This window comes from Pristiophorus japonicus, chromosome 29 (genome assembly GCF_044704955.1).
Source record: "Pristiophorus japonicus isolate sPriJap1 chromosome 29, sPriJap1.hap1, whole genome shotgun sequence".
Taxonomy (NCBI): domain Eukaryota; kingdom Metazoa; phylum Chordata; class Chondrichthyes; family Pristiophoridae; genus Pristiophorus; species Pristiophorus japonicus.
The window spans coordinates 1,035,677-1,056,563 of record NC_092005.1 but is presented as its reverse complement, the minus strand read 5'-3'; the positions used below and the strand labels follow the sequence as shown (position 1 = coordinate 1,056,563).

General features: G+C 42.4%; 4 non-coding genes across 4 annotated transcripts; all 4 read right to left on the bottom strand.

Annotated features, from left to right (window-relative positions):
• Positions 1-6,768: 6,768 nt before the first annotated feature.
• Positions 6,769-6,856, bottom strand: trnap-agg (transfer RNA proline (anticodon AGG)). The gene is given in 2 exon segments: positions 6,769-6,804; positions 6,821-6,856. It is a non-coding gene; the product is annotated as a tRNA-Pro (tRNA).
• Positions 6,857-12,986: 6,130 nt separating this feature from the next.
• On the bottom strand, positions 12,987-13,074 carry trnap-agg (transfer RNA proline (anticodon AGG)). The gene is given in 2 exon segments: positions 12,987-13,022; positions 13,039-13,074. It is a non-coding gene; the product is annotated as a tRNA-Pro (tRNA).
• Positions 13,075-16,111: 3,037 nt separating this feature from the next.
• trnap-agg (transfer RNA proline (anticodon AGG)) lies at positions 16,112-16,199 on the bottom strand. The gene is given in 2 exon segments: positions 16,112-16,147; positions 16,164-16,199. It is a non-coding gene; the product is annotated as a tRNA-Pro (tRNA).
• Positions 16,200-19,236: 3,037 nt separating this feature from the next.
• On the bottom strand, positions 19,237-19,324 carry trnap-agg (transfer RNA proline (anticodon AGG)). The gene is given in 2 exon segments: positions 19,237-19,272; positions 19,289-19,324. It is a non-coding gene; the product is annotated as a tRNA-Pro (tRNA).
• Positions 19,325-20,887: the final 1,563 nt, after the last annotated feature.

Sequence of the window (20,887 nt, the reverse complement as noted above, 5' to 3'; positions counted from 1 at the left end):
TTATGATCCGATACGTTGAACCGAATGATAAGGCCAGAACACTATAACATGCCTGGAATGTAGGGTCTGAACGCCTTTTAATCAGACCAGGCAGCTTGCCCACCCCGGATTGATTTTCTGTACGGTTTAAATTCGGCAGCCAAGGGACTAAATCCAAAGCCAGCTTCTCACATCTTTTCAGCGCTAGAGAAACAGGACGCACTCATATTCAGGACAGAGTCTGTTTCACGTTGAAGTTGAGATTGACGCTGAATGTATCCTTATCCCAATGGAGGTGAGCTCATGCGTGCAGAAAGGAAGATGGACTGATCAAGTATTGGCCAGAATCAAACATGGGTTTAGGTTGTCCAATGAGACACAGAGCCGATTACATCTGAGATACATGAACTTTGCTCAGTTCGGTGAGTTTCACTTTGCACCTGGGAATCTCCAGGATTTTTGGACGCTGTGTGAACAACGGAGCGCAATCACACGTTTTAATTTGAAACATGTAAGTTTTCTCACATGTCGACCGGCTGAGAAGTGTTTTTTTGACTAAATGTTGTCAGGGCTCGTCCGGAATTTGAACCCGGGACGTTTCGGATTTCAATTATAAGAATTCCGAATCGAAAATCATACCCCTAGACCAACGAGCCGCAGACAGAAAGGAATCTAGCTCTCAGATTCTGACGTTAGTTTGCTATTCGGCCCATCGTGAATATGCTGACTCTCAGAGACCTATCTCATGAGTCCCCCTCTCCATAGTCCTGCTAATGTTTTCCCTTTGATGAATAGATTATTCTTTGAGACATTACTTCACCGACGAGCTGCATCCTTGTCAGTAAAATGTGAATTTGTCAATGAGGTTAAATGTGATTGCCGAGAAAAAACGAGTGGAAACGGTGTAACACAATAACGACGAAGCTGGGGGCAGACTGCATCACCAGTCCATTGCCTGAACCTCTCAGTCACCTGGTCTCCTATTTACTGCAACGTCAGACATCCATCCCCAACTGTTTGCATTTTAACAGAAATAATGTGAACGAAAGTCTACTTCACCGCTTGTTTTGCCCGTGTAACCAGATCGACATTGATGAAAATGTGCCATTAGCTTTTTAAAGCAAACAGCCTGCCGTTACTTCACGAGATGGTTGGTTTGAGGCAGAATCAAAACAAAGAATATAAAATTTCACGCGGCGACTTAGTTGACCGCGTCGGGACTCGAACCTGCAATCTTCTAACAACATCACAGTTACAATCGAAGTCAGACGACTTATCCATTACGCCACGCGGCCGCTGCTACTGGCATGAAATTTGTTGTTTTTTTATACTGAGAGCAAATTTGGGACAAGGAGTGGATTTTGGAAAACATCGGCATATTTTGAGTAATGAACCGATGCGCTGCGATATGGATGTGCACGGACACAGGCAACATCAATGTAGCTTGAAACACAACAGTTTAACAATTCGGTTATCGCAACTGAAATCACACTCCTTTTAAAATATACAGGATGATCCGGATTATGAGAAAATACGTCTCAAAGGGGTAATTGATAAACCGGAACTGACAACCATCCCGTTTCAACAGACACCGAATGATCCAGGACAGGAAGCACATCCCTCTTACACAGCTGTAGAATGGGCCTTCGCGGACAGCAGTTCCCTTTCAAAAGATTAAAGTGGGATTTCTATCATTCCTGAAGGCAATTGTGCTGTGCGTGAGTGAGCGCGGGTCTCAGGACCACGCGGGGCTGCGACGGTTGTTGAAGCCACAGGTGATTGACAGGCAGGAATGAGGGAGGGAAGTAAAACCAACCCAGGCAAAAAGACAATTTAAAACATATATATCGTTATCATAATAAGAAAATAAATAAATTTACAATTTTATTGCAAAAAATTGAATTTGATTTGATTTTAATGAAGAAATAATTGTTACTTAATCTATATATTTTTGATTGAACGAAGGCTGTGCGACTGCATGAAATCCACTGGAAATCAGGGCGTGCAGTCAGTAAATATCCAAACACAGTAAGCCCATGGTGTAAGACAAGCCACGAGGGAAGATGTGGGCAACAAAGGCGATCTTTTCAAGTCGCGAATGCCTTTCTGCAGGATCAGACAGAAGCTGCGTGTGCTGTGAAAGAGGTCAAATGTAATAGAGCCAATGCAGGCAGAACAGAAAAAGCACATTAATTGTGAAAGTTAAAATGTAGGGAATGTATGTTAATATACGCATATATAAATATTTATACATATATTTATATAAACAAAGTCAGTCAGTCAGTCATGTCTTGTCTTGTCTTGATTTGATTTGTATTTGAAAATAAGAGGGAAGGAGCTCATCATTTCACACAGCCCATCCGCAAGCACTCGCTAAAATCGCTATGTTTCTAACTTATATAATTTGCCTTCTTTCAAATGTGGAACAGTAAAATCCCACAGCAGATTCTTCACCTGTCAGGCAGTCCGCGAATGCGTGTTCAATGAAATCAGTGGGGCTTCAAGTTGCATGTACTGCATTTTTTCTCCCATGACATGAAATGCAGAGTAAGATCGCGCAGCACGTTTGCACACACTCCCTCGCTTACACAAACACACCAACAAATTAAAATTCCTCCAACCTCCAAAGGCAGTTTTTGAAATTTGAAATTTGAAATCCGGGACAGACAGCACATTCCTTTTAAACAGATACATAATGATCCGATACTGATCGCACACCATTTTGGAGAGACAGAGAATCACCCCGGACAGACCAGCACATCACGTTGAAAGGGATACAGAAACACAATGAACAAAAACAAAGAATTCTGTTAAACTCAGCAGGTCGTGAACATTCTGTGGATGAAGAACCCGGGCTCACGTTCAGTCAGATGATCATTCCGATATTTTAAGAAAAATGTAATGTTTACAGATTTTTTCCACGAAAATAGCGCCTGGAAATAAATAGACAGCGAGTAAGGACAAAATGTCTGTGATACAGTGGAGCGTGGGAGTGATTGAATAATAAATGGCACAATGCGAAAAGGCAAAGTGGGTGGTAAGCGGGTGTAAAGTAACAAAGGTTGGACCAGAGGAGGTGTTAGTGGGAACAGCAGAACCATTAGCAGACAATGTGAGCGGTGCTTATGACCCGATACGTTGAACCGAATGTTGAGGCCAGAACACTATAACATGCCTGGAATGTAGGGTGTGAACGCCTTTTAATCAGACCAGGCAGCTTAGCCACCCCGGATTGATTTCCTGTACGGTTTAAATTCGGCAGCCAATGGACAAAACCCAAGCCAACTTCACACATCTTTTCAGCGCCAGAGAAACAGGACGCACTCATATTCAGGACAGAGTCTGTTTCACGTTGAAGTTTAGATTGACGCTGAATGTATCCTTATCCCAATGGAGGTGAGCTCATGCGTGCAGAAAGGAAGATGGACTGATCAAGTATTGGCCAGTATCAAACATGGGTTTAGGTTGTCCAATGAGACACAGAGCAGAGCACATCTGAGATACATGAACTTTACTCAGTTCAGTGAGTTTCATTTTGTTCCTGGGAATCTCCAGGATTTTTGGACGCTGTGTGAACAACGGAGCGCAATCACAAGTTTTAATTTGAAACATGTCAGTTTTTTCACATGTCGACCGGCTGAGAAGTGGTTTTTAACTAAAAGTTGTCAGGGCTTGTCCGGGATTTGAACCCGGGTCCTCTCGCATTTTAATTATTAGAACCGCTAAGCGAGAATCATACACCTAGACCAACGAGCCGCCGACATTAAGGGATCGAGCTCTCACATTCTGACGTTAATTTGCTATTCGACCCATCGTGCATGTGCTGACTCTCAGAGACCTATCTCATGAGTCCCCCTCTCCATAGTCCTGCTAATGTTTTCCCTTTGATGAATAGATTATTCTTTGAGACATTACTTCACCGACGAGCTGCATCCTTGTCAGTAAAAGGTGAATTTGTCAATGAGGTTAAATGTGATTGCCGAAAAAAAACGAGTGGAAACGGTCTAACACAATAACGACGAATCTGGGGGCATACTGGATCACCAGTCCATTCCCTGAACCTCTCAGTCACCTTGTCTCCTATTTAGTGCAACGTCAGACACCCATCCCCTACTGTTTGCATTTTAACAGAAATAATGTACACGAAAGTCTTTGTTTTGCCCGTGCAACCAGATCGACATTGATGAAAATGTGCCATTAGCTTTTCAAAGCAAACAGCCTGCCTTTACTTCAGGTGAGTGACTGCACGAGATGGTTGGTTTTGAGGCAGAATCAAAACAAAGAATATAAAATTTCACGCGGCGAGTTAGCTGACCGCGTCGGGACTCGAACCTGCAACCTTCTAACAACATCACAATTACAATCGAAGTCAGACGACTTATCCATTACGCCACGCGGCCGCTACTACCGTCATGAAATTTGTTGTTTTTTTATACTGAGAGCAAATTTGGGACAAGAGTTAGATCAAGGAGTGGATTTAGGAAAACATCGGCATATTATGAGTAATGAACCGATGCGCTGCGATATGGATGTGCACGGACACAGGCAACGTCAATGTAGCTTGAAACACAACAGTTTAACAATTCGGTTATCGCAACTGAAATCACACTCCTTTTAAAATATACAGGATGATCCGGATTATGAGAAAATACGTCTTAAAGGGGCAATTGATGAACCGGAACTGACAACCATCCCGTTTGAACAGACACCAAATGACCCAGGACAGGAAGCACATCCCTCTTACACAGCTGTAGAATGGGCCTTCGCGGACAGCAGTTTCCTTTCAAAAGATTAAAGTGGGATTTCTATCATTCCAGAAGGCAATTGTGCTGTGCGTGAGTGAGCGCGGTTCTCAGGACCACGCGGGGCTGGGACGGTTGTAGAAGCCACAGGTGATTGACAGGCAGGAATGAGGGAGGGAAGTAAAACCAACCCAGACAAAAAGACAATTTAAATCATATATATATATTTATCATAATAAGAAAATAAATAAATTTACAAATTTATTGCAAAAAATTGAATTTGATTTGATTTAAATAAATAAATAATTGTTACTTAATCTATATATTTTTGATTGAACGAAGGCTGTGCGACTGCATGAAATCCACTGGAAATCAGGGCGTGCAGTCAGTAAATACCCAAACACAGTAAGCCCATGGTGTAAGACAAGCCACGAGGGAAGATGTGGGCAACAAAGGCGATCTTTTCAAGTCGCGAATGCCTTTCTGCAGGATCAGACAGAAGCTGCGTGTGCTGTGAAAGAGGTCAAATGTAATAGAGCCAATGCAGGCAGAACAGAAAAAGCACATTAATTGTGAAAGTTAAAAAGTAGGGAATGTATGTTAATATACGCATATATAAATATTTATACATATATTTATATAAACAAAGTCAGTCAGTCAGTCATGTCTTGTCTTGTCTTGATTTGATTCGTATTTGAAAATAAGGGGGAAGGAGCTCATCATGTCACACAGCCCATCCGCAAGCACTCGCTAAAATCGCTTTGTTTCTAACTTATATAATTTGCCTTCTTTCAGATGTGGAACAGTAAAATCCCACAGCAGATTCTTCTCCTGTCAGGCAGTCCTCGAATGCGTGTTCAATGAAATCAGTGTGGCTTCAAGTTGCATGTAATGCATTTTTTCTCACATGACATGAAATGCACAGTAAGATCGCGCAGCACGTTTGCACACACTCCCTCGCTTACACAAACACACCAACAAATTAAAATTCCTCCAACCTCCAAAGGCAGTTTTTGTAATTTGAAATTTGAAATCCGGGACAGACAGCACATTGCTTTTAAACAGATACATAATGATCCGATACTGATCGCACACCATTTTGGAGAGACAGAGAATGACCCCGGACAGACCAGCACATCACGTTGAAAGGGATACAGAAACACAATGAACAAAAACAAAGAATTCTGTTAAACTCAGCAGGTCGTGAACATTCTGTGGATGAAGAACCCGGGCTCACGTTCAGTCAGATGATCATTCCGATATTTTAAGAAAAATGTAAAGTTTACAGATTTTTTCCACGAAAATAGCGCCTGGAAATAAATAGGCAGCGAGGAAGGACAAAATGTCTGTGATAGAGTGGAGCGTGGGAGTGATTGAATAATAAATGGCACAATGCGAAAAGGCAAAGTGGGTGGTAAGCGGGTGTAAAGTAACAAAGGATGGACCAGAGGAGGTGTTAGTGGGAACAGCAGAACCATTAGCAGACAATGTGAGCGGTGCTTATGATCCGATACGTTGAACCGAATGTTGAGGCCAGAACACTATAACATGCCTGGAATGTAGGGTGTGAACGCCTTTTCATCAGGCCAGGCAGCTTAGCCACCCCGGATTGATTTCCTGTTCGGTTTAAATTCGGCAGCCAATGGACTAAATGCAAAGCTAACTTCACACATCTTTTCAGCGCTCGAGAAACAGGACGCACTCATATTCAGGACAGAGTCTGTTTCACGTTGAAGTTGAGATTGACGCTGAATGTATCCTTATCCCAATGGAGGTGAGCTCATGCATGCAGAAAGGAAGATGGACTGATCAAGTATTGGCCAGTATCAAACATGGGTTCAGGTTGTCCAATGAGACACAGAGCAGAGTACATCTGAGATACATGAACTTTACTTAGTTCGGTGAGTTTCATTTTGCTCCTGGGAATCTCCAGTATTTTTGGACGCTGTGTGAACAACGGAGCGCAATCACAAGTTTTAATTTGAAACATGTCAGTTTTCTCACATGTCGACCGGCTGAGAAGTGGTTTTTTGACTAAAAGTTGTCAGGGCTCGTCCGGGATTTGAACCCGGGACCTCTCGCATTTCAATTATTAGAATCCCTAAGCGAAAATCATACCCCTAGACCAACGAGCCGCCGACATTAAGGGATCTAGCTCTCACATTCTGACGTTAGTTTGCTATTCGGCCCATCGTGAATGTGCTGACTCTCAGAGACCGATCTCATGAGTCCCCCTCTCCATAGTCCTGCTACTGTTTTCCCTTTGATGAATAGATTATTCTTTGAGACATTACTTCACCGACGAGCTGCATCCTTGTCAGTAAAAGGTGAATTTGTCAATGAGGTTAAATATGATTGCCGAAAAAAAACGAGTGGAAACGGTGTAACACAATAACGACGCAGCTGGGGGCATACTGGATCACCAGTCCATTGCCTGAACCTCTCAGTCACCTTGTCTCCTATTTCCTGCAACGTCAGACATCCATCCCCTACTGTTTGCATTTTAACAGAAATAATGTGCACGAAAGTCTTTATTTTGCCCGTGCAACCAGATCGACATTGATGAAAATGTGCCATTAGCTTTTTAAAGCAAACAGCCTGCCTTTCCTTCAGGCGAGTGACTGCACGAGATGGTTGGTTTTGAGGCAGAATCAAAACAAAGAATATAAAATTTCACGCGGCGAGTTAGCTGACCGCGTCGGGACTCGAACCTGCAATCTTCTAACAACATCACAGTTACAATCGAAATCAGACGACTTATCCATTACGCCACGCGGCCGCTGTTACTAGCATGAAATTTGTTGTTTTTTTATACTGAGAGCAAATTTGCGACAAGAGTTCGATCAAGGAGTGGATTTCGGAAAACATCGGCATATTTTGAGTAATGAACCGATGCGCTGCGATATGGATGTGCACGGACACAGGCAACGTCAATGTAGCTTGAAACACAACAGTTTAACAATTCGGTTATCACAACTGAAATCACACTCCTTTTAAAATATACAGGATGATCCGGATTATGAAAAAATACGTCTTAAAGGGGCAATTGATGAACCGGAACTGACAACCATCCCGTTTGAACAGACACAGAATGATCCAGGACAGGAAGCACATCCCTCTTACACATCTGTAGAATGGGCCTTCGGTGACAGCAGTTCCCTTTCAAAAGATTAAAGTGGGATTTCTATCATTTCTGAAAGCAATTGTGCTGTGCGTGAGTGAGCGCGGGTCTCAAGACCACGCGGGGCTGGGACGGTTGTTGAAGCCACAGGTAATTGACAGGCAGGAATGAGGGAGGGAAGTAAAACCAACCCAGACAAAAAGACAATTTAAAACATTTATATATTTATCATAATAAGAAAATAAATAAATTTACAATTTTTTTGCAAAAAATTGAATTTGATTTGATTTAAATAAATAAATAATTGTTACTTAATCTATATATTTTTGATTGAACGAAGTCTGTGCGACTGCATGAAATCCACTGGAAATCAGGGCGTGCAGTCAGTAAATACCCAAACACAGTAAGCCCATGGTGTAAGACAAGCCACGAGGGAAGATGTGGGCAACAAAGGCGATCTTTTCAAGTCGCGAATGCCTTTCTGCAGGATCAGACAGAAGCTGCGTGTGCTGTGAAAGAGGTCAAATGTAATAGAGCCAATGCAGGCAGAACAGAAAAAGCACATTAATTGTGAAAGTTAAAAAGTAGGGAATGCACGTTAATATACGCATATATAAATATTTATACATATATTTATATAAACAAAGTCAGTCAGTCAGTCATGTCTTGTCTTGTCTTGATTTGATTTGTATTTGAAAATAACCGGGAAGGAGCTCATCATGTCACACAGCCCATCCGCAAGCACTCGCTAAAATCGCTATGTTTCTAACTTATATAATTTGCCTTCTTTCAGATGTGGAACAGTAAAATCCCACAGCAGATTCTTCTCCTGTCACGCAGTCCTCGAATGCGTGTTCAATGAAATCAGTGTGGCTTCAAGTTGCATGTAATGCATTTTTTCTCCCATGACATGAAATGCACAGTAAGATCGCGCAGCACGTTTGCACACACTCCCTCGCTTACACAAACACACCAACAAATTAAAATTCCTCCAACCTCCAAAGGCAGTTTTTGAAATTTGAAATTTGAAATCCGGGACAGACAGCACATTGCTTTTAAACAGATACATAATGATCCGATACTGATCGCACACCATTTTGGAGAGACAGAGAATGACCCTGGACAGACCAGCACATCACGTTAAAAGGGATACAGAAACACAATGAACAGAAACAAAGAATTCTGTTAAACTCAGCAGGTCGTGAACATTCTGTGGATGAAGAACCCGGGCTCACGTTCAGTCAGATGATCATTCCGATATTTTAAGAAAAAGTTTACAGATTTTTTCCACGAAAATAGCGCCTGGAAATAAATAGGCAGCGAGGAAGGACAAAATGTCTGTGATACAGTGGAGCGTATGAGTGATTGAATAATAAATGGCAGAATGCGAAAAGGCAAAGTGGGTGGTAAGCGGGTGTAAAGTAACAAAGGATGGACCAGAGGAGGTGTTAGTGGGAACAGCAGAACCATTAGCAGACAATGTGAGCGGTGCTTATGATCCGATACGTTGAACCGAATGTTGAGGCCAGAACACTATAACATGCCTGAAATGTAGGGTGTGAACGCCTTTTAATCAGACCAGGCAGCTTAGCCACCCCGGATTGATTTCCTGTACGGTTTAAATTCGGCAGCCAATGGACTAAATCCAAAGCCAACTTCACACATCTTTTCAGCGCTAGAGAAACAGGACGCACTCATATTCAGGCCAGAGTCTGTTTCACGTTGAAGTTGAGATTGACGCTGAATGTATCCTTATCCCAATGGAGATGAGCTCATGCGTGCAGAAAGGAAGATGGACTTATCAAGTATTGGCCAGTATCAAACATGGGTTTAGGTTGTCCAATGAGACACAGAGCAGAGTACATCTGAGATACATGAACTTTACTCAGTTCAGTGAGTTTCATTTTGCTCCTGGGAATCTCCAGGATTTTTGGACGCTGTGTGAACAACGGAGCGCAATCACAAGTTTTAATTTGAAACATGTCAGTTTTTTCACATGTCGACCGGCTGAGAAGTGGTTTTTAACTAAAAGTTGTAAGGGCTCGTCCGGGATTTGAACCCGGGTCCTCTCGCATTTTAATTATTAGAACCGCTAAGCGAGAATCATACACCGAGACCAACGAGCCGCCGACATTAAGGGATCTAGCTCTCACATTCTGACGTTAGTTTGCTATTCGACCCATCGTGCATGTGCTGACTCTCAGAGACCTATCTCATGAGTCCCCCTCTCCATAGTCCTGCTAATGTTTTCCCTTTGATGAATAGATTATTCTTTGAGACATTACTTCACCGACGAGCTGCATCCTTGTCAGTAAAAGGTGAATTTGTCAATGAGGTTAAATGTGATTGCCGAAAAAAAACGAGTGGAAACGGGGTAACACAATAACGACGAATCTGGGGGCATACTGATTCACCAGTCCATTGCCTGAACCTCTCAGTCACCTTGTCTCCTATTTACTGCAACGTCAGACACCCATCCCCTACTGTTTGCATTTTAACAGAAATAATGTACACGAAAGTCTTTGTTTTGCCCGTGCAACCAGATCGACATTGATGAAAATGTGCCATTAGCTTTTTAAAGCAAACAGCCTGCCTTTACTTCAGGTGAGTGACTGCACGAGATGGTTGGTTTTGAGGCAGAATCAAAACAAAGAATATAATATTTCACGCGGCGAGTTAGCTGACCGCGTCGGGACTCGAACCTGCAACCTTCTAACAACATCACAGTTACAATCGAAGTCAGACGACTTATCCATTACGCCACGCGGCCGCTGCTTCCGTCATGAAATTTGTTGTTTTTTTATACTGAGAGCAAATTTGGGACAAGTGTTAGATCAAGGAGTGGATTTATGAACACATCGGCATATTTTGAGTAATGAACCGATTCGCTGCGATATGGATGTGCACGGACACAGGCAACGTCAATGTAGCTTGAAACACAACAGTTTAACAATTCGGTTATCGCAACTGAAATCACACTCCTTTTAAAATATAAAGGATGATCCGGATTATGAGAAAATACGTCTTAAAGGGGCAATTGATGAACCGGAACTGACAACCATCCCGTTTGAACAGACACCGAATGATCCAGGACAGGAAGCACATCCCTCTTACACAGCTGTAGAATGGGCCTTCGCGGACAGCAGTTTCCTTTCAAAAGATTAAAGTGGGACTTCTATCATTCCTGAAGGCAATTGTGCTGTGCGTGAGTGAGCGCGGGTCTCAGGACCACGCGGGGCTGGGACGGTCGTTGAAGCCACAGATGATTGACAGGCAGGAATGAGGGAGGGAAGTAAAACCAACCGAGACAAAAAGACAATTTAAAACATATATATATTTATCATAATAAGAAAATAAACAAATTTACAAATTATTGCAAAAAATTGAATTTGATTTGATTTAAATAAATAAATAATTGTTACTTAATCTATATATTTTTGATTGAACGAATCATGAAATCCACTGGAAATCAGGGCGTGCAGTCAGTAAATACCCAAACACAGTAAGCCCATGGTGTAAGACAAGCCACGAGGGAAGATGTGGGCAACAAAGGCGATCATTTCAAGTCGCGAATGCCTTTCTGCAGGATCAGACAGAAGCTGCGTGTGCTGTGAAAGAGGTCAAATGTAATAGAGCCAATGCAGGCAGAACAGAAAAAGCACATTTATTGTGAAAGTTAAAAAGTAGGGAATGTATGTTAATATACGCATATATAAATATTTATACATATATTTATATAAACAAAGTCAGTCAGTCAGTCATGTCTTGTCTTGTCTTGATTTGATTCGTATTTTAAAATAAGGGGGAAGGAGCTCATCATGTCACACAGCCCATCCGCAAGCACTCGCTAAAATCGCTTTGTTTCTAACTTATATAATTTGCCTTCTTTCAGATGTGGAACAGTAAAATCCCACAGCAGATTCTTCTCCTGTCAGGCAGTCCTCGAATGCGTGTTCAATGAAATCAGTGTGGCTTCAAGTTGCATGCAATGCATTTTTTCTCACATGACATGAAATGCACAGTAAGATCGCGCAGCACGTTTGCACACACTCCCTCGCTTACACAAACACACCAACAAATTAAAATTCCTCCAACCTCCAAAGGCAGTTTTTGAAATTTGAAATTTGAAATCCGGGACAGACAGCACATTGCTTTTAAACAGATACATAATGATCCGATACTGATCGCACACCATTTTGGAGAGACAGAGAATGACCCCGGACAGACCAGCACATCACGTTGAAAGGGATACAGAAACACAATGAACAAAAACAAAGAATTCTGTTAAACTCAGCAGGTCGTGAACATTCTGTGGATGAAGAACCCGGGCTCACGTTCAGTCAGATGATCATTCCGATATTTTAAGAAAAATGTAAAGTTTACAGATTTTTTCCACGAAAATAGCGCCTGGAAATAAATAGGCAGCGAGGAAGGACAAAATGTCTGTGATACAGTGGAGCGTGGGAGTGATTGAATAATAAATGGCACAATGCGAAAAGGCAAAGTGGGTGGTAAGCGGGTGTAAAGTAACAAAGGATGGACCAGAGGAGGTGTTAGTGGGAACAGCAGAACCATTAGCAGACAATGTGAGCGGTGCTTATGATCCGATACGTTGAACCGAATGTTGAGGCCAGAACACTATAACATGCCTGGAATGTAGGGTGTGAACGCCTTTTCATCAGGCCAGGCAGCTTAGCCACCCCGGATTGATTTCCTGTACGGTTTAAATTCGGCAGCCAATGGACTAAATGCAAAGCTAACTTCACACATCTTTTCAGCGCTAGAGAAACAGGACGCACTCATATTCAGGACAGAGTCTGTTTCACGTTGAAGTTGAGATTGACGCTGAATGTATCCTTATCCCAATGGAGGTGAGCTCATGCATGCAGAAAGGAAGATGGACTGATCAAGTATTGGCCAGTATCAAACATGGGTTCAGGTTGTCCAATGAGACACAGAGCAGAGTACATCTGAGATACATGAACTTTACTCAGTTCGGTGAGTTTCATTTTGCTCCTGGGAATCTCCAGGATTTTTGGACGCTGTGTGAACAACGGAGCGCAATCACAAGTTTTAATTTGAAACATGTCAGTTTTCTCACATGTCGACCGGCTGAGAAGTGGTTTTTTGACTAAAAGTTGTCAGGGCTCGTCCGGGATTTGAACCCGGGACCTCTCGCATTTCAATTATTAGAATCCCTAAGCGAGAATCATACCCCTAGACCAACGAGCCGCCGACATTAAGGGGTCTAGCTCTCACATTCTGACGTTAGTTTGCTATTCGGCCCATCGTGAATGTGCTGACTCTCAGAGACCGATCTCATGAGTCCCCCTCTCCATAGTCCTGCTACTGTTTTCCCTTTGATGAATAGATTATTCTTTGAGACATTACTTCACCGACGAGCTGCATCCTTGTCAGTAAAAGGTGAATTTGTCAATGATGTTAAATGTGATTGCCGAAAAAAAACGAGTGGAAACGGTGTAACACAATAACGACGAAGCTGGGGGCATACTGGATCACCAGTCCATTGCCTGAACCTCTCAGTCACCTTGTCTCCTATTTCCTGCAACGTCAGACATCCATCCCCTACTGTTTGCATTTTAACAGAAATAATGTGCACGAAAGTCTTTGTTTTGCCCGTGCAACCAGATCGACATTGATGAAAATGTGCCATTAGCCTTTTAAAGCAAACAGCCTGCCTTTACTTCAGGTGAGTGACTGCACGAGATGGTTGGTTTTGAGGCAGAATCAAAACAAAGAATATAAAATTTCACGCGGCGAGTTAGCTGACCGCGTCGGGACTCGAATCTGCAATCTTCTAACAACATCACGGTTACAATCGAAGTCAGACGACTTATCCATTACGCCACGCGGCCGCTGCTACCGTCATGAAATTTGTTGTTTTTTTATACTGAGAGCAAATTTGGGACAAGAGTTAGATCAAGGAGTGGATTTAGGAAAACATCGGCATATTTTGAGTAATGAACCGATGCGCTGCGATATGGATGTGCACGGACACAGGCAACGTCAATGTAGCTTGAAACACAACAGTTTAACAATTCGGTTATCGCAACTGAAATCACACTCCTTTTAAAATATACAGGATGATCCGGATTATGAGAAAATACGTCTTAAAGGGGCAATTGATGAACCGGAACTGACAACCATCCCGTTTGAACAGACACCAAATGACCCAGGACAGGAAGCACATCCCTCTTACACAGCTGTAGAATGGGCCTTCGCGGACAGCAGTTTCCTTTCAAAAGATTAAAGTGGGATTTCTATCATTCCAGAAGGCAATTGTGCTGTGCGTGAGTGAGCGCGGTTCTCAGGACCACGCGGGGCTGGGACGGTTGTAGAAGCCACAGGTGATTGACAGGCAGGAATGAGGGAGGGAACTAAAACCAACCCAGACAAAAAGACAATTTAAATCATATATATATATATATTTATCATAATAAGAAAATATATAAATTTACAAATTTATTGCAAAAAATTGAATTTGATTTGATTTAAATAAATAAATAATTGTTACTTAATCTATATATTTTTGATTGAACGAAGGCTGTGCGACTGCATGAAATCCACTGGAAATCAGGGCGTGCAGTCAGTAAATACCCAAACACAGTAAGCCCATGGTGTAAGACAAGCCACGAGGGAAGATGTGGGCAACAAAGGCGATCTTTTCAAGTCGCGAATGCCTTTCTGCAGGATCAGACAGAAGCTGCGTGTGCTGTGAAAGAGGTCAAATGTAATAGAGCCAATGCAGGCAGAACAGAAAAAGCACATTTATTGTGAAAGTTAAAAAGTAGGGAATGTATGTTAATATACGCATATATAAATATTTATACATATATTTATATAAACAAAGTCAGTCAGTCAGTCATGTCTTGTCTTGTCTTGATTTGATTCTTATTTGAAAATAATGGGGAAGGAGCTCATCATGTCACACAGCCCATCCGCAAGCACTCGCTAAAATCGCTTTGTTTCTAACTTATATAATTTGCCTTCTTTCAGATGTGGAACAGTAAAATCCCACAGCAGATTCTTCTCCTGTCAGGCAGTCCTCGAATGCGTGTTCAATGAAATCAGTGTGGCTTCAAATTGCATGTAATGCATTTTTTCTCACATGACATGAAATGCACAGTAAGATCGCGCAGCACGTTTGCACACACTCCCTCGCTTACACAAACACACCAACAAATTAAAATTCCTCCAACCTCCAAAGGCAGTTTTTGAAATTTGAAATTTGAAATCCGGGACAGACAGCACATTGCTTTTAAACAGATACATAATGATCCGATACTGATCGCACACCATTTTGGAGAGACAGAGAATGACCCCGGACAGACCAGCACATCACGTTGAAAGGGATACAGAAACACAATGAACAAAAACAAAGAATTCTGTTAAACTCAGCAGGTCGTGAACATTCTGTGGATGAAGAACCCGGGCTCACGTTCAGTCAGATGATCATTCCGATATTTTAAGAAAAATGTAAAGTTTACAGATTTTTTCCACGAAAATAGCGCCTGGAAATAAATAGGCAGCGAGGAAGGACAAAATGTCTGTGATACAGTGGAGCGTGGGAGTGATTGAATAATAAATGGCACAATGCGAAAAGGCAAAGTGGGTGGTAAGCGGGTGTAAAGTAACAAAGGATGGACCAGAGGAGGTGTTAGTGGGAACAGCAGAACCATTAGCAGACAATGTGAGCGGTGCTTATGATCCGATACGTTGAACCGAATGTTGAGGCCAGAACACTATAACATGCCTGGAATGTAGGATGTGAACGCCTTTCCATCAGGCCAGGCAGCTTAGCCACCCCGGATTGATTTCCTGTACGGTTTAAATTCGGCAGCCAATGGACTAAATCCAAAGCTAACTTCACACATCTTTTCAGCGCTAGAGAAACAGGAGGCACTCATATTCAGGACAGAGTCTGTTTCACGTTGAAGTTGAGATTGACGCTGAATGTATCCTTATCCCAATGGAGGTGAGCTCATGCATGCAGAAAGGAAGATGGACTGATCAAGTATTGGCCAGTATCAAACATGGGTTCAGGTTGTCCAATGAGACACAGAGCAGAGTACATCTGAGATACATGAACTTTACTCAGTTCGGTGAGTTTCATTTTGCTCCTGGGAATCTCCAGGATTTTTGGACGCTGTGTGAACAACGGAGCGCAATCACAAGTTTTAATTTGAAACATGTCAGTTTTCTCACATGTCGACCGGCTGAGAAGTGGTTTTTTGACTAAAAGTTGTCAGGGCTCGTCCGGGATTTGAACCCGGGACCTCTCGCATTTCAATTATTAGAATCCCTAAGCGAGAATCATACCCCTAGACCAACGAGCCGCCGACATTAAGGGGTCTAGCTCTCACATTCTGACGTTAGTTTGCTATTCGGCCCATCGTGAATGTGCTGACTCTCAGAGACCGATCTCATGAGTCCCCCTCTCCATAGTCCTGCTACTGTTTTCCCTTTGATGAATAGATTATTCTTTGAGACATTACTTCACCGACGAGCTGCATCCTTGTCAGTAAAATGTGAATTTGTCAATGATGTTAAATGTGATTGCCGAAAAAAAACGAGTGGAAACGGTGTAACACAATAACGACGAAGCTGGGGGCATACTGGATCACCAGTCCATTGCCTGAACCTCTCAGTCACCTTGTCTCCTATTTCCTGCAACGTCAGACATCCATCCCCTACTGTTTGCATTTTAACAGAAATAATGTGCACGAAAGTCTTTGTTTTGCCCGTGCAACCAGATCGACATTGATGAAAATGTGCCATTAGCCTTTTAAAGCAAACAGCCTGCCTTTACTTCAGGTGAGTGACTGCACGAGATGGTTGGTTTTGAGGCAGAATCAAAACAAAGAATATAAAATTTCACGCGGCGAGTTAGCTGACCGCGTCGGGACTCGAACCTGCAATCTTCTAACAACATCACGGTTACAATCGAAGTCAGACGACTTATCCATTACGCCACGCGGCCGCTGCTACCGTCATGAAATTTGTTGTTTTTTTATACTGAGAGCAAATTTGGGACAAGAGTTAGATCAAGGAGTGGATTTAGGAAAACATCGGCATATTTTGAGTAATGAACCGATGCGCTGCGATATGGATGTGCACGGACACAGGCAACGTCAATGTAGCTTGAAACACAACAGTTTAACAATTCGGTTATCGCAACTGAAATCACACTCCTTTTAAAATATACAGGATGATCCGGATTATGAGAAAATACGTCTTAAAGGGGCAATTGATGAACCGGAACTGACAACCATCCCGTTTGAACAGACACCAAATGACCCAGGACAGGAAGCACATCCCTCTTACACAGCTGTAGAATGGGCCTTCGCGGACAGCAGTTTCCTTTCAAAAGATTAAAGTGGGATTTCTATCATTCCAGAAGGCAATTGTGCTGTGCGTGAGTGAGCGCGGTTCTCAGGACCACGCGGGGCTGGGACGGTTGTAGAAGCCACAGGTGATTGACAGGCAGGAATGAGGGATGGAACTAAAACCAACCCAGACAAAAAGACAATTTAAATCATATATATATATATATTTATCATAATAAGAAAATATATAAATTTACAAATTTATTGCAAAAAATTGAATTTGATTTGATTTAAATAAATAAATAATTGTTACTTAATCTATATATTTTTGATTGAACGAAGGCTGTGCGACTGCATGAAATCCACTGGAAATCAGGGCGTGCAGTCAGTAAATACCCAAACACAGTAAGCCCATGGTGTAAGACAAGCCACGAGGGAAGATGTGGGCAACAAAGGCGATCTTTTCAAGTCGCGAATGCCTTTCTGCAGGATCAGACAGAAGCTGCGTGTGCTGTGAAAGAGGTCAAATGTAATAGAGCCAATGCAGGCAGAACAGAAAAAGCACATTTATTGTGAAAGTTAAAAAGTAGGGAATGTATGTTAATATACGCATATATAAATATTTATACATATATTTACATAAACAAAGTCAGTCAGTCAGTCATGTCTTGTCTTGTCTTGATTTGATTCTTATTTGAAAAAAAGGGGGAAGGAGCTCATCATGTCACACAGCCCATACGCAAGCACTCGCTAAAATCGCTTTGTTTCTAACTTATATAATTTGCCTTCTTTCAGATGTGGAACAGTAAAATCCCACAGCAGATTCTTCTCCTGTCAGGCAGTCCTCGAATGCGTGTTCAATGAAATCAGTGTGGCTTCAAGTTGCATGTAATGCATTTTTTCTCACATGACATGAAATGCACAGTAAGATCGCGCAGCACGTTTGCACACACTCCCTCGCTTACACAAACACACCAACAAATTAAAATTCCTCCAACCTCCAAAGGCAGTTTTTGAAATTTGAAATTTGAAATCCGGGACAGACAGCACATTGCTTTTAAACAGATACATAATGATCCGATACTGATCGCACACCATTTTGGAGAGACAGAGAATGACCCCGGACAGACCAGCACATCACGTTGAAAGGGATACAGAAACACAATGAACAAAAACAAAGAATTCTGTTAAACTCAGCAGGTCGTGAACATTCTGTGGATGAAGAACCCGGGCTCACGTTCAGTCAGATGATCATTCCGATATTTTAAGAAAAATGTAAAGTTTACAGATTTTTTCCACGAAAATAGCGCCTGGAAATAAATAGGCAGCGAGGAAGGACAAAATGTCTGTGATACAGTGGAGCGTGGGAGTGATTGAATAATAAATGGCACAATGCGAAAAGGCAAAGTGGGTGGTAAGCGGGTGTAAAGTAACAAAGGATGGACCAGAGGAGGTGTTAGTGGGAACAGCAGAACCATTAGCAGACAATGTGAGCGGTGCTTATGATCCGATACGTTGAACCGAATGTTGAGGCCAGAACACTATAACATGCCTGGAATGTAGGATGTGAACGCCTTTCCATCAGGCCAGGCAGCTTAGCCACCCCGGATTGATTTCCTGTACGGTTTAAATTCGGCAGCCAATGGACTAAATCCAAAGCTAACTTCACACATCTTTTCAGCGCTAGAGAAACAGGAGGCACTCATATTCAGGACAGAGTCTGTTTCACGTTGAAGTTGAGATTGACGCTGAATGTATCCTTATCCCAATGGAGGTGAGCTCATGCATGCAGAAAGGAAGATGGACTGATCAAGTATTGGCCAGTATCAAACATGGGTTCAGGTTGTCCAATGAGACACAGAGCAGAGTACATCTGAGATACATGAACTTTACTCAGTTCGGTGAGTTTCATTTTGCTCCTGGGAATCTCCAGGATTTTTGGACGCTGTGTGAACAACGGAGCGCAATCACAAGTTTTAATTTGAAACATGTCAGTTTTCTCACATGTCGACCGGCTGAGAAGTGGTTTTTTGACTAAAAGTTGTCAGGGTTCGTCCGGGATTTGAACCCGGGACCTCTCGCATTTCAATTATTAGAATCCCTAAGCGAGAATCATACCCCTAGACCAACGAGCCGCCGACATTAAGGGATCTAGCTCTCACATTCTGACGTTAGTTTGCTATTCGGCCCATCGTGAATGTGCTGACTCTCAGAGACCGATCTCATGAGTCCCCCTCTCCATAGTCCTGCTACTGTTTTCCCTTTGATGAATAGATTATTCTTTGAGACATTACTTCACCGACGAGCTGCATCCTTGTCAGTAAAAGGTGAATTTGTCAATGATGTTAAATGTGATTGCCGAAAAAAAACGAGTGGAAACGGTGTAACACAATAACGACGAAGCTGGGGGCATACTGGATCACCAGTCCATTGCCTGAACCTCTCAGTCACCTTGTCTCCTATTTCCTGCAACGTCAGACATCCATCCCCTACTCTTTGCATTTTAACAGAAATAATGTGCACGAAAGTCTTTGTTTTGCCCGTGCAACCAGATCGACATTGATGAAAATGTGCCATTAGCTTTTTAAAGCAAACAGCCTGCCTTTACTTCAGGTGAGTGACTGCACGAGATCGTTGGTTTTGAGGCAGAATCAAAACAAAGAATATAAAATTTCACGCGGCGAGTTAGCTGACCGCGTCGGGCTCGAACCTGCAATCTTCTAACAACATCACGGTTACAATCGAAGTCAGACGACTTATCCATTACGCCACGCGGCCGCTGCTACCGTCATGAAATTTGTTGTTTTTTTATACTGAGAGCAAATTTGGGACAAGAGTTAGATCAAGGAGTGGATTTAGGAAAACATCGGCATATTTTGAGTAATGAACCGATGCGCTGCGATATGGATGTGCACGGACACAGGCAACGTCAATGTAGCTTGAAACACAACAGTTTAACAATTCGGTTATCGCAACTGAAATCACACTCCTTTTAAAATATACAGGATGATCCGGATTATGAGAAAATACGTCTTAAAGGGGCAATTGATGAACCGGAACTGACAACCATCCCGTTTGAACAGACACCAAATGACCCAGGACAGGAAGCACATCCCTCTTACACAGCTGTAGAATGGGCCTTCGCGGACACCAGTTTCCTTTCAAAAGATTAAAGTGGGATTTCTATCATTCCAGAAGGCAATTGTGCTGTGCGTGAGTGAGCGCGGTTCTCAGGACCACGCGGGGCTGGGACGGTTGTAGAAGCCACAGGTGATTGACAGGCAGGAATGAGGGAGGGAAGTAAAACCAACCCAGACAAAAAGACAATTTAAATCATATATATATATTTATCATAATAAGAAAATAAATAAATTTACAAATTTATTGCAAAAAATTGAATTTGATTTGATTTAAATAAATAAATAATTGTTACTTAATCTATATATTTTTGATTGAACGAAGGCGGTGCGACTGCATGAAATCCACTGGAAATCAGGGCGTGCAGTCAGTAAATACCCAAACACAGTAAGCCCATGGTGTAAGACAAGCCACGAGGGAAGATGTGGGCAACAAAGGCGATCTTTTCAAGTCGCGAATGCCTTTCTGCAGGATCAGACAGAAGCTGCGTGTGCTGTGAAAGAGGTCAAATGTAATAGAGCCAATGCAGGCAGAACAGAAAAAGCACATTTATTGTGAAA